This window comes from Spinacia oleracea, chromosome 4 (assembly GCF_020520425.1).
Source record: "Spinacia oleracea cultivar Varoflay chromosome 4, BTI_SOV_V1, whole genome shotgun sequence".
NCBI lineage: Eukaryota > Viridiplantae > Streptophyta > Magnoliopsida > Caryophyllales > Amaranthaceae > Spinacia > Spinacia oleracea.
Window position 1 is genome coordinate 154,390,954 of NC_079490.1, and position 13,094 is coordinate 154,404,047.

Below are 13,094 nucleotides of genomic sequence, written 5' to 3' on the forward strand. Positions count from 1 at the left end.
AGGCTTATAGAGTTTATAACAAAAGATCTATGTGTGTTGAGGAAAGTGTACATATAATATTTGATGAATCTAACAAAACTGATATAGTACAGGAACAAGAATTTTTCGAGATTGGTTTATCTCGTGCTGCAGAAAATGATGAGGAGTTCCAACCAAGCAAACACACAGCCAGAGGAACTGCTCAACAAAATCAAGAAGTTCCCGTACTAGAGGAACAAGCAGAAAACCAAGAAGATCCAGAAACAACACCAGAGGAACCCCACAATGACCAACAGGAAACTCAGGTCATAGAAGGAACTGACGAAAATGCCACAACACCAGTAGCTCAATTTCAACCTAAACCTTGGAAGCATCAAAAGTCCCACCCAATGGAACTCATTGTGAGTGACATCAGAAAAGGAACTCAGACAAGGGCACAACTAAGGAACTTTTGCGCATTCCACGCGTTCCTCTCCATATTTGAGCCAAGAAATCACACTGAGGCTCTGGAGGATGCTGACTGGATCATAGCCATGCAAGAAGAATTAAATGAATTCAAAAGAAACAAGGTATGGCACTTGGAACCCAAACCAAAGCACCAGAAGGTGATAGGGCTGAAATGGGTGTTCCGGAACAAGAAAGATGAACATGCAACAATCATAAGGAACAAAGCAAGGTTAGTGGTCAAAGGTTATAACCAACAGGAAGGTATTGACTTTGAAGAAACATTTGCACCTGTTGCTAGATTAGAAGCCATTAGAATCTTAATTGCTTTTGCTGCTTTCATGGGCTTTAAACTTTATCAAATGGATGTCAAATGTGCTTTCTTAAACGGTTTCTTAGAGGAAGATGTTTATGTGGAACAGCCCCCTGGATTTGAAAATCCCGAATTTCCAAATCATATTTACAAATTAGATAAGGCTCTCTATGGACTAAAACAAGCCCCTAGATCTTGGTACGAGAGATTATCAAAGTTCTTCCTTCAAAATGATTTTAAAAGAGGTAGAATAGACAAAACCTTATTCTTAAAATCTAGAGGAACTGACTTGTTAGTAGTTCAAATTTATGTTGATGATATATTATTTGGAGCAACTAATGAAAATTTGTGCAAGGATTTTGCAAGCTTGATGAGCAGTGAATTTGAAATGAGTATGATGGGGGAACTCAATTTCTTCCTTGGTTTACAAATCAAGCAAACCGAGGAAGGAATCATGATACACCAACAAAAGTATGTGAAGGAACTCCTAAAGAAATATGAGCTAGAATCAGCCAAAGTAAATCACACTCCCATGGGAACTGCTACCAGATTAGACACTGATCCAAATGGGAAAAGTGTGAATCAAACGAAATACAGAGGTATGATTGGATCACTATTGTATTTAACAGCCAGTAGACCTGACATTTCTTTTAGTGTAGGACTATGTGCAAGATTTCAATCAAATCCAAAGGAGTCCCATCTAACTGCGGTGAAAAGAATACTAAGATATCTCAAAGGAACTGATGACCTATGCCTATACTATCCAAGAAGTGGATCTTTCGAGCTAAGAGGATATGCGGATGCTGATTATGCAGGTGACTTAGTGAATAGAAAAAGCACATCAGGTTTGGTACAGTTCCTAGGTCCATGCATGGTTTCTTGGGGTTCCAAGAAACAGAACACTGTTGCTCTATCCACAGCTGAAGCTGAGTATGTAGCTGCTGCAGCTTGTTGCTCACAAATTCTATGGATAAAACAACAGCTAAGAGATTTTGGTATTATCTATGATTGTGTTCCTATCTATTGTGATAACACTAGTGCTATTTGTATTTCAAAAGATCCGGTTCATCATTCCCGGGTCAAACACATCCACATTAGACACCATTTCCTTAAAGATAATGTTGAGAAAGGCTTGATCAAATTAGATTTTTGCCAAACTGATCACCAAATTGCTGATATTTTAACTAAGCCTTTGAACAGAGAGAAACATGAGAAAATGAGAATGGAACTCGGAATGATCAAGCTAAGGTAATTGCTAAATTGAAGTTCCTCTAAGGCAAAAGCAAAAATCATGGTACATATAGACTATTACAAACACAAAATCTTGTGTGCAAACATAGTTGAAGCTTACCATCGTGGCAAATTCACTCACACTCCAAATGAGCAAGGTAAGCAGTTCCTTTCAAACTAGTTAAGTCAGAGATACGAAATTAAGCAAGTCAAAGTCAAACACAATTTTTTTTCTACATTTTCCTTTTATTTTTATTTATTTATTTTTTAAAATTCAAAACCGAATACCCATATTCAAAGAATGTTTGGAACGGTTCCATTGGCAATAAATAGGAGAAACTCTTCCCTTTCCACATTCAATCCATGCAACCCCCTTTCTCTCTCTCCCACACGCCTTCTCCACTGACATCACCTCTCCTTTCACCTATAAAAACCTTCACCATGGTTCTCACAAGCAACAACACTGATCTCACTTCCCTCAAACGAAAGAGAAACCCTTCATCTCCAGTTCCCATGGATACCTCACCCATTCAATCGCCAATTCCTCTTCGATCCCACAATCCAATGCTCGCAATCACTCAGGGGGAACAAACCGACACTGACATCGAAATGAAATCCCCAATCTCAAACCCTAGATCCTCTACAAGAAAATCCAAAAAACGACGAGTGGAAGCTTCTGGTGAAAACATCGAGGAAACAGAGGAAAATGCTCAAACTCAGGGGGAAGCAAAAGGGTCCAAGAAACTCACTGCAAAGGAAAACAACCTGGTCGAGGGGTTCGCAATCAATTCAACATGGTGTGAAGCCACGAAATTTAAAGAGTTGATGGAAATCCTTGAACAACAAAAATGGGTAAGTCTGTTGAGTACCTATGCCAAATCCCCCTTAATTCCTGAAGCTATGAAAGAATTCTGCAAGAACTTTGCATGTGTTGATAATGTATGTTCAAGTAAAGTGAATGGAACTCGCATCGAATTTGATGCCTCTTATCTGGAACAGCTGTTTGGTACACCCAATAGGGGTTTTGATATGTGGCTCAAAGGTCAAATCACAGTGACCATAGATAATGTAGATGAGAAAGATATAGTTGGTTCCATTGGAGGAGATTCTAAAGTATCCACCTCCACCTCACACAACTGCTTTTCACCTCTTCAAAAATTACTGTTTAATATTGTGTGGAGAGGTGTAGTTCCTCGAACTCAGAAAAGGAACATAGCAAGTCTGTTTGATGCATGTCTCATGTATTGTCTTGAAAGGAAAATTCCCATAAACTTTCCTGCAATCATGATCAAACACTTATCCACCTGTATCCCCAAATTCAAAATTCCATACTCCTCCCTTCTTACAGAAATCTTCAAAAGCTTCTCAGTTGACCTTAGCCCATACTTTGTGATTCCCTTAAAATCCACCCAAATCCTTCAACTTGAAATGCTCCATCTATTAAATCTTAAAGTGGTTCAGGGTAAAGTCATTAGGGCTGGAAAGGAAGAGAAACAAGATGAGGAAGATCAGGAAGGAACTGTAGTTAAAGAAGAAGTGGAGGAGGAGGAGGAACTCGAACAAATAGAGGTCCCTTTATCTCGAGGGAACAGGAAGAGTGTAGGATCCCAAGGAAAAAGAAAGAGCTTGAGGGTGGCAATGAAGGAGAACAAGAAAAGAGGGCCTGTCTTCATGGAAATAAATGAGGAAGGGGATGTCAAGGAGATGCCCATAGAGGAGGATGCTGTTCCACTGAATCAAGAGGAACTGCCTGAAACTGTTGGGCCAAGAAAAAGGACACCCAGATCCTCCAAAAAGTCCAAAGCTCGTCGTGTTCCATCTGAACAGGAACATGTTCAAGATCATGGGGGTGCCTGGAACACAAAGGATGATCAGATATTGGAGCTGAAGGCAACAGTTGCTCGTCTGGTGGAACTGCAGGAGGGAACAGATCACAGGATTAGCTCAATGCAGGCCCACATAGGTGCATTGGTTACCAGTGTCAAGACTCTCCAAACCACTCTTCACCACTACTCAGAACAAGCCAATGCAACTCGTGCCACAATCCTCACCAAGATCAACAATCTGGAATCTTTTGAGGAGACTGTGATAGAAGAAACTGCTGGTTCTGGTTCCCCATCCCAAGCCTAATCACCCTATCCCATGTTTCTTTTATCTTTTGCCATGGAACAATCTTTTTAATTTGCTTTTGGTTTGTATAATTTTCAAACTTGGGTATTTGTTCCATCTTATTTTGACTTGCTTGGTTACACCTATCTGTGCTTTCTAGTTTTGATCATTACTGCTTGCTTTCAATTTATTGTATGAGTTGGTTTAATACTTTGAGGCTAGCTTAACTTGCCAAACGTTGATCGTGGGGCACTGTGTTTGGAATGGCTATATTTCGTGCTATGCTTTTTGTTGATGTCAACAGAGGGAAGTCAAGGGTGCAAACTTCCAAGGCACACTCAATCCCAGTTCCTGCATCAATCTCTCTGAATCTCTCTGTAAGTTTATTTTTCTTTCTTTCTTTCTTCTCTTTAATCTTTCTCTTTTGTTTTTCAATTTTTATGTTCTGTTTCACAATAGTCTGTATAAGTTCCTGTTTGTACTTACTCTCTTTGTAAAAAGTTTGCAAGTGTTGTCATCACCAAAAAGGGGGAATATTGTTGTTCCTAAGTTTTGGTTGATGACACACACATATTGCAAACTTCCTGATTATGGTTGCTAAATGACTTTGAACAAGTAAATGCCCAAGTTTCTATTAGGATAGGAACTTGAATCAGATGGTGAAGTTCCTGATGTACACTTGGAACAGTCACTGGAGTTCCAGAGCTGGAAGTTGTATTTGTTCCAGTTTGAAGTTACAAGAGGAGCAACACAGTTACATAACAAGATTTCCGAATATTCACAAGAACTATTACAGACTCATGGCCACGAGTTCCTATTTAAACATAAGAGGAACTCATTAATGTTCCTGAGCTGGAACAAGTGAAGCTTCAGAGTTGAATGCCTCACCAAAGGAAAGACATATATGTCTAGGTAGTTTATCTTTCTTAGATTATATGTAATATGTTAATATGTTAAGTAGTATATAAGGAACTAGAGGAACTTGGATTACTCGTGTGTTTTTGTCAAAATATCAAGCAACACAGTTTTAAGGAAAATACTTTAAATAAAATATCTTTTCCTGTTTAATAAAAATAAGATTTTCATCACATTCTGTTACTTAAATAAAAACAGTTTTTATCTTCCTAAAACTTCTCCTAAATATTTTGACAAAATAAATAAACATTTTTCAGTGATTGACATAGTCTTAAACACGTCCAGCAGTTGAGGAAGTTGTGTGGGAAGTGGTCTCCCCTTGTTCCTCAAGACTAGGGACGTGAAAATCAAAGTGTCAGTTGTTGGCAGTTGAGTTTTTGAAGGGAACAAACCCTAAGGACACAACTCTATATAAGGCCAAGAAGTTTTCTGAAAAAAATACACAAACTTTCTAAGAGTTCTTGCTTTCCTAAAAACGCATTGTCAAAGATTTTTCTAAAAACAGTTTGTGTCCTAGTTAATCCTAAGTTCCTAAGTGACATATATACACCAAAGCATCATTAATATCTAGAGTTATCCAAACACGAATTGTATTTGGTATTAGTAAGGATAGAGTTATCTTGTTGAGACTTAGAGTTTAAGTTTGAGAGAGAGAAGTGAAAGAGCTGTAATCAGAGTAGATTACTGTGAGGAACACAAGTTTGAGAGGAACTTGTGTTGGAGAGATTATTGTAATCGAGGCATTACTATAATAAAAGAATTCTCTTCTTGATTAGTGTCAAGAAGTTTTCACAATTGTTGTTATTGTCTTCTCTATTCTCAGTTCCTTGATTGTTTCTTAAGTTCCGCAAGAAACTTTATCAAAGTTCTAATTACAATTCACCCCCCCCCCCTCTTGTGCGTGTTCCTACTGGAATAACAGCCTGACATAGCCTATGCAGTCAGTAGACTTAGTCGGTATACCCATAACCCCGGTAGAGACCATTGGAATGCTCTTAGGAGGTTGTTAAGGTACCTTAGGGGCACGATGGATTGGGGTTTGCATTATGTTAGATTTCCTGCTGTTTTAGAAGGTTATTGTGATGCAAACTGGGTATCTGATAATGATGAGGTAAGTTCCACTAGTGGATATGTTTTTACTTTATGTGGAGCAACTATCTCTTGGAAGTCTTCTAAACAGACTTGTATTGCCCGGTCAACTATGGAACGAGTCCGAATTTATTGCATTGGACTTGGCCGGGCAAGAGGCGGAGTGGTTGAGAAATTTGTTGGCCGATATTCCATTGTGGGGGCGTTCTGCTCCACCTGTATCTCTACATTGTGATTCTCAAGCTGCTATTTGTGTTGCTAAAAACAGTGCTTATAACGACAAAAAGAGACATATTCATGTGAGGCATGAATCTGTGAGAACACTAATAGAGAGTGGTGTAATTACTATGGAATTTGTGAGATCTGAGAGGAATATAGCAGATCCTTTAACCAAGGGACTAAATAGAAGATTAGTCCTTGACACGTCGAGGGGAATGGGGCTTAATCCCGTTAGTTGAGAAATTCATGGTGGACACCCGACCTTGTTCACACAAGGTTTCTTGTGGTCTAACGAAGCCATGGAAAGACTTATTCTTGTACACTTCCCATTCCTATGACTTGTACATATGTTTCATGGATTAAGTTATTGTAGCTTTTAATGAAACTCACATCCCAGAATTTGGGTGGTCCTAATGAGAAGGACTTGGTGAGTTCACCGTATGTGTATTGAGAGGTTGAGCAACAAATCTTAATGATTTCATATCCCAGGATATGGGTGGTCTATGTGATAGACTTGATGAAATCACCTACTTGAGTGTGAAGGTTTGACCGCCTTCTATGGAAAACTTGGGCAAGTTTTTCTAGAGCACTCATGAGCATCCCAAGTATAATGGCCGTTGTTGATTGGCTATCGCGGAACTCGTAATAATCTAAGGTATAATATGTGTTATTGGGTTTTATTTCTTGGTTGGGATGGTTCCAGATTTGTTCACTTTCTCAAATAAAGAAATTGCCTAATCTTCACTATGTGTTGGTTCAATCGAAAGACACCAACATTTAAGTATCAAACCTTCCATAAAAATGCTAAGAATTCTTTTTCTTGTTTTTCAAATGGGTCTTTGCATTTGTGGGGGATTGTTGAAAACAATGCAAAGAAAGAGTTTTTTTCATATTATGAAAAAGTCCCACATTGGTGGAAATGAAAAGTGGCATTTTAAAGTGGAGTATTTAAAGGAAAGGGTTTTGTCCCACATGGAAAGAAAATGAACTTTTCTCCTTGTTTAAATATAGGGAAGTGTTGTTTACTTCTTGAAGTGCTTCCCCTAGTGGTTTGGGCTAGGAAGGGAATCCCCACGCACGCGCCACCGCCGTCCGTCCGGCTCGTGTTCGTGGCACGTGCGTGGTGTGGTGGGGCCTTCTTTTTGGGCCAAGTCGTAACTGACGGTCCAGTTATTATGAGACCGTTCAGTTACGTAGCTCACTCCACATTCTTAAATTAAAACCGTAACAGTCGCATTTATTACGAAAACGGTTCCATGATTTCCGTTTTAATTCAGATTTTCGGTTTTGATTTTGAATATCTGATTTTATTCACCAATCAATTCTGATTTTAATCACTAGTTAATTCTGATTTTATTCCTAATTAAAACTTTGAATTTCGGTTACAGTTTTGGACTCCCTATAAAATCAGTTGGGCAGTTCAGTTTTGACACACCGGAAAATTATTCTACCCTCTATCTTATTCTGAGCATATTATGAGTTCCTAATTCGTTTTATTCGAGTGCACGTTAAAACGAGTTGCTGTGTAAAATCTTGGGGGGCAACTCCTATTACGATTACACCATAGTCAGGGCGAATTTTGCTTCTAAGACAGTGTTTTGTAACACGTCACATCTTTATTCACATCAAATATTCGGCCCACATTTTATTCCCATTTTCGGATTTTACAGTATCATTTCCTACAGAGCTAATAGCAAAGAAATTTAAATGCAGTAGAATACTCCATACTAACATTCTACAGCAAAGAAGTTGGAGCATTTTTACACTCATCAGTTATGTTGCAGTATTGTAGATTTGTCCTAAATCACATGTTTAATCAGTTGATAATTCCATGAAAAATAATTGTGCCAAGTTCAGAAAAATTATACTCCGTATTGTGCAGTTTGGCTGCAGCAGGACCATACATGCTGCCACGCCTGCTCTTGTGTGAAAGGACAGTAAGAATCGAAAGTGCTCATAGGAGATAAACAAAATTCTGTCAAATTTTTGAAAAACAGATTAGTCCGAACATTTATGAATCCAAACAACCTGAATACATACCAAGATTGTACCTTTAACCAATTCAGTGAGTTTATTGCGTTTTAGTCTAGTTGGTAAACAATCTGAATCCAAGCCAAGATTTGTATCTTTAACCAAAAGGGATTTATGAAGGCCACCCTCATCATCACTAACAGCTACGACAGAACCAGGATTCCAGCAAAAGAAAAATAAAATCCCTGAGATGACATATAGGATATCTGACCCTAAAACTAGAAAGTTATAATGTTGGAGATCTCCATAATCTCCCAAATGAATCAGCTTTGTTACAAGGGAATAACTGGAAACAGCAAAGTAAACCCCCCACCAAGTTGTCAGAAGTAAGGGAAACCTCACACTGTTACTGCTACTGCTGCATTGCAAGTAAACACAAACAAGGAACCAAGCAAGTGACCTTATCCCAAAATCGTATAGGGTTACCCTAATAACATGATCATCAGAAGTAGAAGGTTAATTCCTTTATGACTTAAAATTTGTATGGAGCCAAGTATATAATGAACTATCCTATGTGACAGTCAGGGGTGCAGGGCATGAGGTTCCGTTGACTCGCCCTCGACTTGCATGGCTTATGTTTCAACAATTCTTAAGGAATCAGCCCATGCCCCAGATAACACTTACAGATTAAACTTTGGTGCACTAGCTAAAACACGATAAATAATATAATAAATTTCATGTTTATTCAAATAAAAGCATGAAATTTCACCTAGATATGACTATTTTTAAATGAAAATCTCAAATCCTTAAAATGACTCCAATCAAATACAACTTACTGTTTTAGGACGGAGGAAGTAGAAATTGTGTTTAAAGTTTGAACCAACCTGAGCAGGAACAATAATATAGCGAGGGGCCTTGCATACTGGGAAATCAAGGGGTCTTGCATATGTGGATTTCTGTGACAATGCACACCTTGAGGCTGTTGCGGTAAAGAACAGACAATGGTTGCTTAGAATAAATTGAGCATCGCCAGATCAGATCCTTCTAAAAGAAAAAATCAATCAGGTCCAAAGATATGGCCTGGAGATCAGGCAAGAACCAAGAGAAGCCTTCTAGGTTTTACTATACGAACCTGTCCAACTATACAAGTACACTCTCCCCCTTAAAGAACTACATTGAAAAAATAGGTACTGTTAGTTTGGATGAACACAAAAACAGCATGCCAAGTCAAAATTCCTTACAGTAATTCGAAGAAAGCTTGCTCTTCTGCTACATCTTTTAGGATGTTAGTTGTAATGCGGTACTCAATGAAAGAGTGGCTTTATAAATGCTTTATGTGGAACTTACAGACTCTGGTGAAATTCCTGCTACCGGAATACTCATTAAGCCACCAGGTCCTGCTACATAGTAGCAATACAGTTCAAGCTCTTCGTAGTTCTCAAAACCCTTTTTTTTTATCAGTTTCAGCTAGTAAATACAAAGTATCAAATTTTCAGACCCTCTTTATTCATAATTCATGCCATAGAAATTCGTCATGGACCATCTTTGTCAACTACACAAAAATTAGAAACCGCAACTACAATTAAACTAATTTTATAACTCGTGAACAAGGCATAATTTGATAAACATGAGAAGCAGCAGCAGCAAAAGATGATGGTAATCCTCCCAACACGCACAAAGGCCAAAACACTATAATTTAATTTGCATTTAACTAAAAACATCATGAAGCTCAATTGATACAGAATCATAATAATCAATACATAAATAATGAATTTGTTGTCGTACCTTGTATCAAGAGATCCAGCAATCCATAAATCCGGTAACTTGCAAGAAATTCGATGAACCCTAAAAAAAACTCTTTGCTAGTGAGTTGTGATTTCCGTATTACGAACTTCGAACCCTAAAAAACCAACTCTAGTTAATTGGGAATCCCGCTCTCCAGATCCAATTAACCCTAATAAACACTCTCTTAGTTAATTCAGAATCATTCTCTCTAGATTAGATAAAGTTGAGTCCCTCTCTTCCTCTAATCTGATAGCAAATAAGGCAGAAGAAATGACAGTTGGTTAGAGGTAAGAAATTTCACCTGGCAATTCATCTGATGATTAAAAAATAGATAACTTTCAAGAACTCCGAAGCTCCAATCAATCAATATCAAGAAGAATAATCTGAATGATTGCCTGATTATCATATTAGGAGTATTTTTTATAAGATTCGTGTTTTTTTTTTTTAATTTAACCTCATTACTCAAAACAGCAAACACAAACTATAGACAACTGCAATTCCTTTGATTCTCCCCAAGACCCCAATTGAGCAAGTGTTGAAGGCTACAACGGCCTTGGCTCAAAGAGACACTGTATAAGTAATTCAGTTGTATATAGACAAAGCACGAACTAAATTTAATTAATTAATATCGCATATTTACACCCTGACTGCTAAATAAAAACTAGAGTTGTGCCAGTAGAGCTTACACAATCCATATTGCGGGTCTAAGTTTTCAAGTTTAGAATACGCTATATCCTGTTACACCAACAAAACAAAGAGAGTCACAGATGATTTTTGGACCGGAAACAATGGAATTTCATTGCATACATGAGGGATACATAGACTAGCAATAGTGAGGACCAGAAATGAGGTCTCCTCTAAACTTCTTGAGATTATAACCTCTTCCCCATTCAAGGATAGAAAATACAGCTTGAAGAACGAGAATAAACTTCTAAAATTGAAACTCTACAGTTTCAATTAATGAATTTCACTCTATATTTAATCAGATTCTTTCTATGGTGAAAGATTGTAAGATTTGATCCTCATCAGAGAAGTTCATGAGACTTAGAGAAATCTACAATGTTTTGAGTGATGATGAAAGCAGGAGATTTTATGATTGGACATTGGCTCAAGAGGTAGCAAGTCGTCAAGCTGAAAAGATGAGGATCAAGTTTGAAGATCCTTATGAACAGGATCAAGGTTTCTGCAATATTATTATAAGCTATTATGAATGTAAAAAGAGCACAAGGACACACAAGTCAACTAGATAAAGTTACATTAAGTAGAATGTCACACAGAACAGTCATTCATCATTAGCTAAACAGATTTAATAAGCATTGTTCTGGACATGCAAATTTCTGCATTTATATATCTAATTCCTTATAACTCAAGCAAGAAGACATATAAAACTGCCATACGTTGTGATCCAGATAGTTAAATTCTAAGAGAACATGAACAAATCAATGGCACAAATGATAGACAGCAGAAGCATAGCAACTTACAGGAGAACAGATTAATCAATTCTCATCAATAAACAAACAAAATCAGATCATTCACTTAGTTGACTTCAAATCACTACTTGAGACACATTCATGAAAATGCCAAAATTTAAAATAAGACTTTTCTTTTTTCTGTTAATACTCATAGTGAAGTTATATGTTTCAATAGTACGAGATAGGCTGCGTTAACCCCTTCTTTTCTCATGCCCTGTCCACAATTTCCGTCCATTTTCTTCAGAGTTTGACAAGGTACATTGTATAAATTTTGCATATTTTCTTGATAATCAGTCATTAATTTTGAGTGTTACAAAGCCTAGTTTTATTCAGCTACAACGATCACCACATTCACATAGCAGCAACATTTTGACCCTGCAAGGCTGTTCTGTAAAACCCCTAATTAATCTATCTCATAACTAGGATTCGATGTTTTAATCAATTTCGACCATCCGGTATATCAATAATCTCATCGAACACAGTCATATTTGCACTCATTCAAAACAAAATCGAAGAAAATAGCTAATATTGCACCAATAATCTACCACAACACAAACCAAACGTCCAAATTTCAACCTCACAAATGATTCACATCTGTCAAACATAATGCTTGTAAAGAACGCGACGAACCCCATACAAACATAGATAACATACCAGAATAACAACAGATTGTGAACAGATTACATACCTCCTCTTAACTTGTTCGAATTATTATGCGAAACCCCAATTCAACCCTCCTGCTCGATGAACAGCAAGCAAGCAACGTGAGAGAATGTCGCAGCCAAGAAATTCGATTAATCTGGAGCCTAATTGCGAATTCCAGACAAAATCGCTAGAATTTGCCCCAAAATTTTGATGAAACCCCAAAAAGTCGATCTTATTTTCTGTCAGTCTCTCTCATAGAAAATTAGAGATTTGCGTGGTTTGCGTCATTGCGTGTGTGTTTTAATTTAGTTTTCTTTTTTTTTTACCGAAAATTTAAGTGTGTGGCCAGGTTTTCAAATTTTAGGGAAAAAATGGGAGGGAATAGCAAAAATGGTAGGCACGGAAATAAAGTAAATGGGAGGGAATAAAGTAAATTGGCACACCCGTCGCATTAGCATAATATGCCGTCGCATTTGACCCTCTATTGCAACGGTTTTAGACCCCGTCGCATTAGCCCAGATTTCTGAAATGTTACACAAGATACCGTTGCATTAGCCTTCTCTATTGCAACGGTTTTCCATAAGGTTTCGCATTAGCCTTTTCTTTACCGTTGCATCTGATAAAAAATGTAGTAGTGATTGTTTATTTTCATGCATGCAATTCAAGCTATAATACCACCCCCCCCCCCCCCCCAATCTCTCTCTAAGTACGTTGTTCTTGATTTTTCTTAAGCACATTGGAAGTATGTTGTTTATTTTTCTTGCTTAATTAGTTGCAATTCATTTTGCGGAGAAGGATAATCTTATAATGTATGGTTTCCACCAAATGATTAAAGGTGGGTAAATCGTCATCGACATTTTGAGACTTTTAGGTGGGTTTTATTTGTATATTTTTGTTGTTAGGGGAACTTACAATTAGTTTTA

General features: G+C 37.6%; 1 long non-coding RNA gene across 1 annotated transcript; it reads right to left on the reverse strand.

Moving 5' to 3' along the window:
- Positions 1–7,928: 7,928 nt before the first annotated feature.
- LOC110784676 (uncharacterized) lies at positions 7,929–12,463 on the reverse strand. The gene is made up of 4 exons (XR_008919942.1): positions 10,055–12,463; positions 9,402–9,666; positions 9,154–9,313; positions 7,929–8,273 (listed from the first exon to the last, which is right to left on the reverse strand). It is a non-coding gene; the product is annotated as an uncharacterized lncRNA (long non-coding RNA).
- Positions 12,464–13,094: the final 631 nt, after the last annotated feature.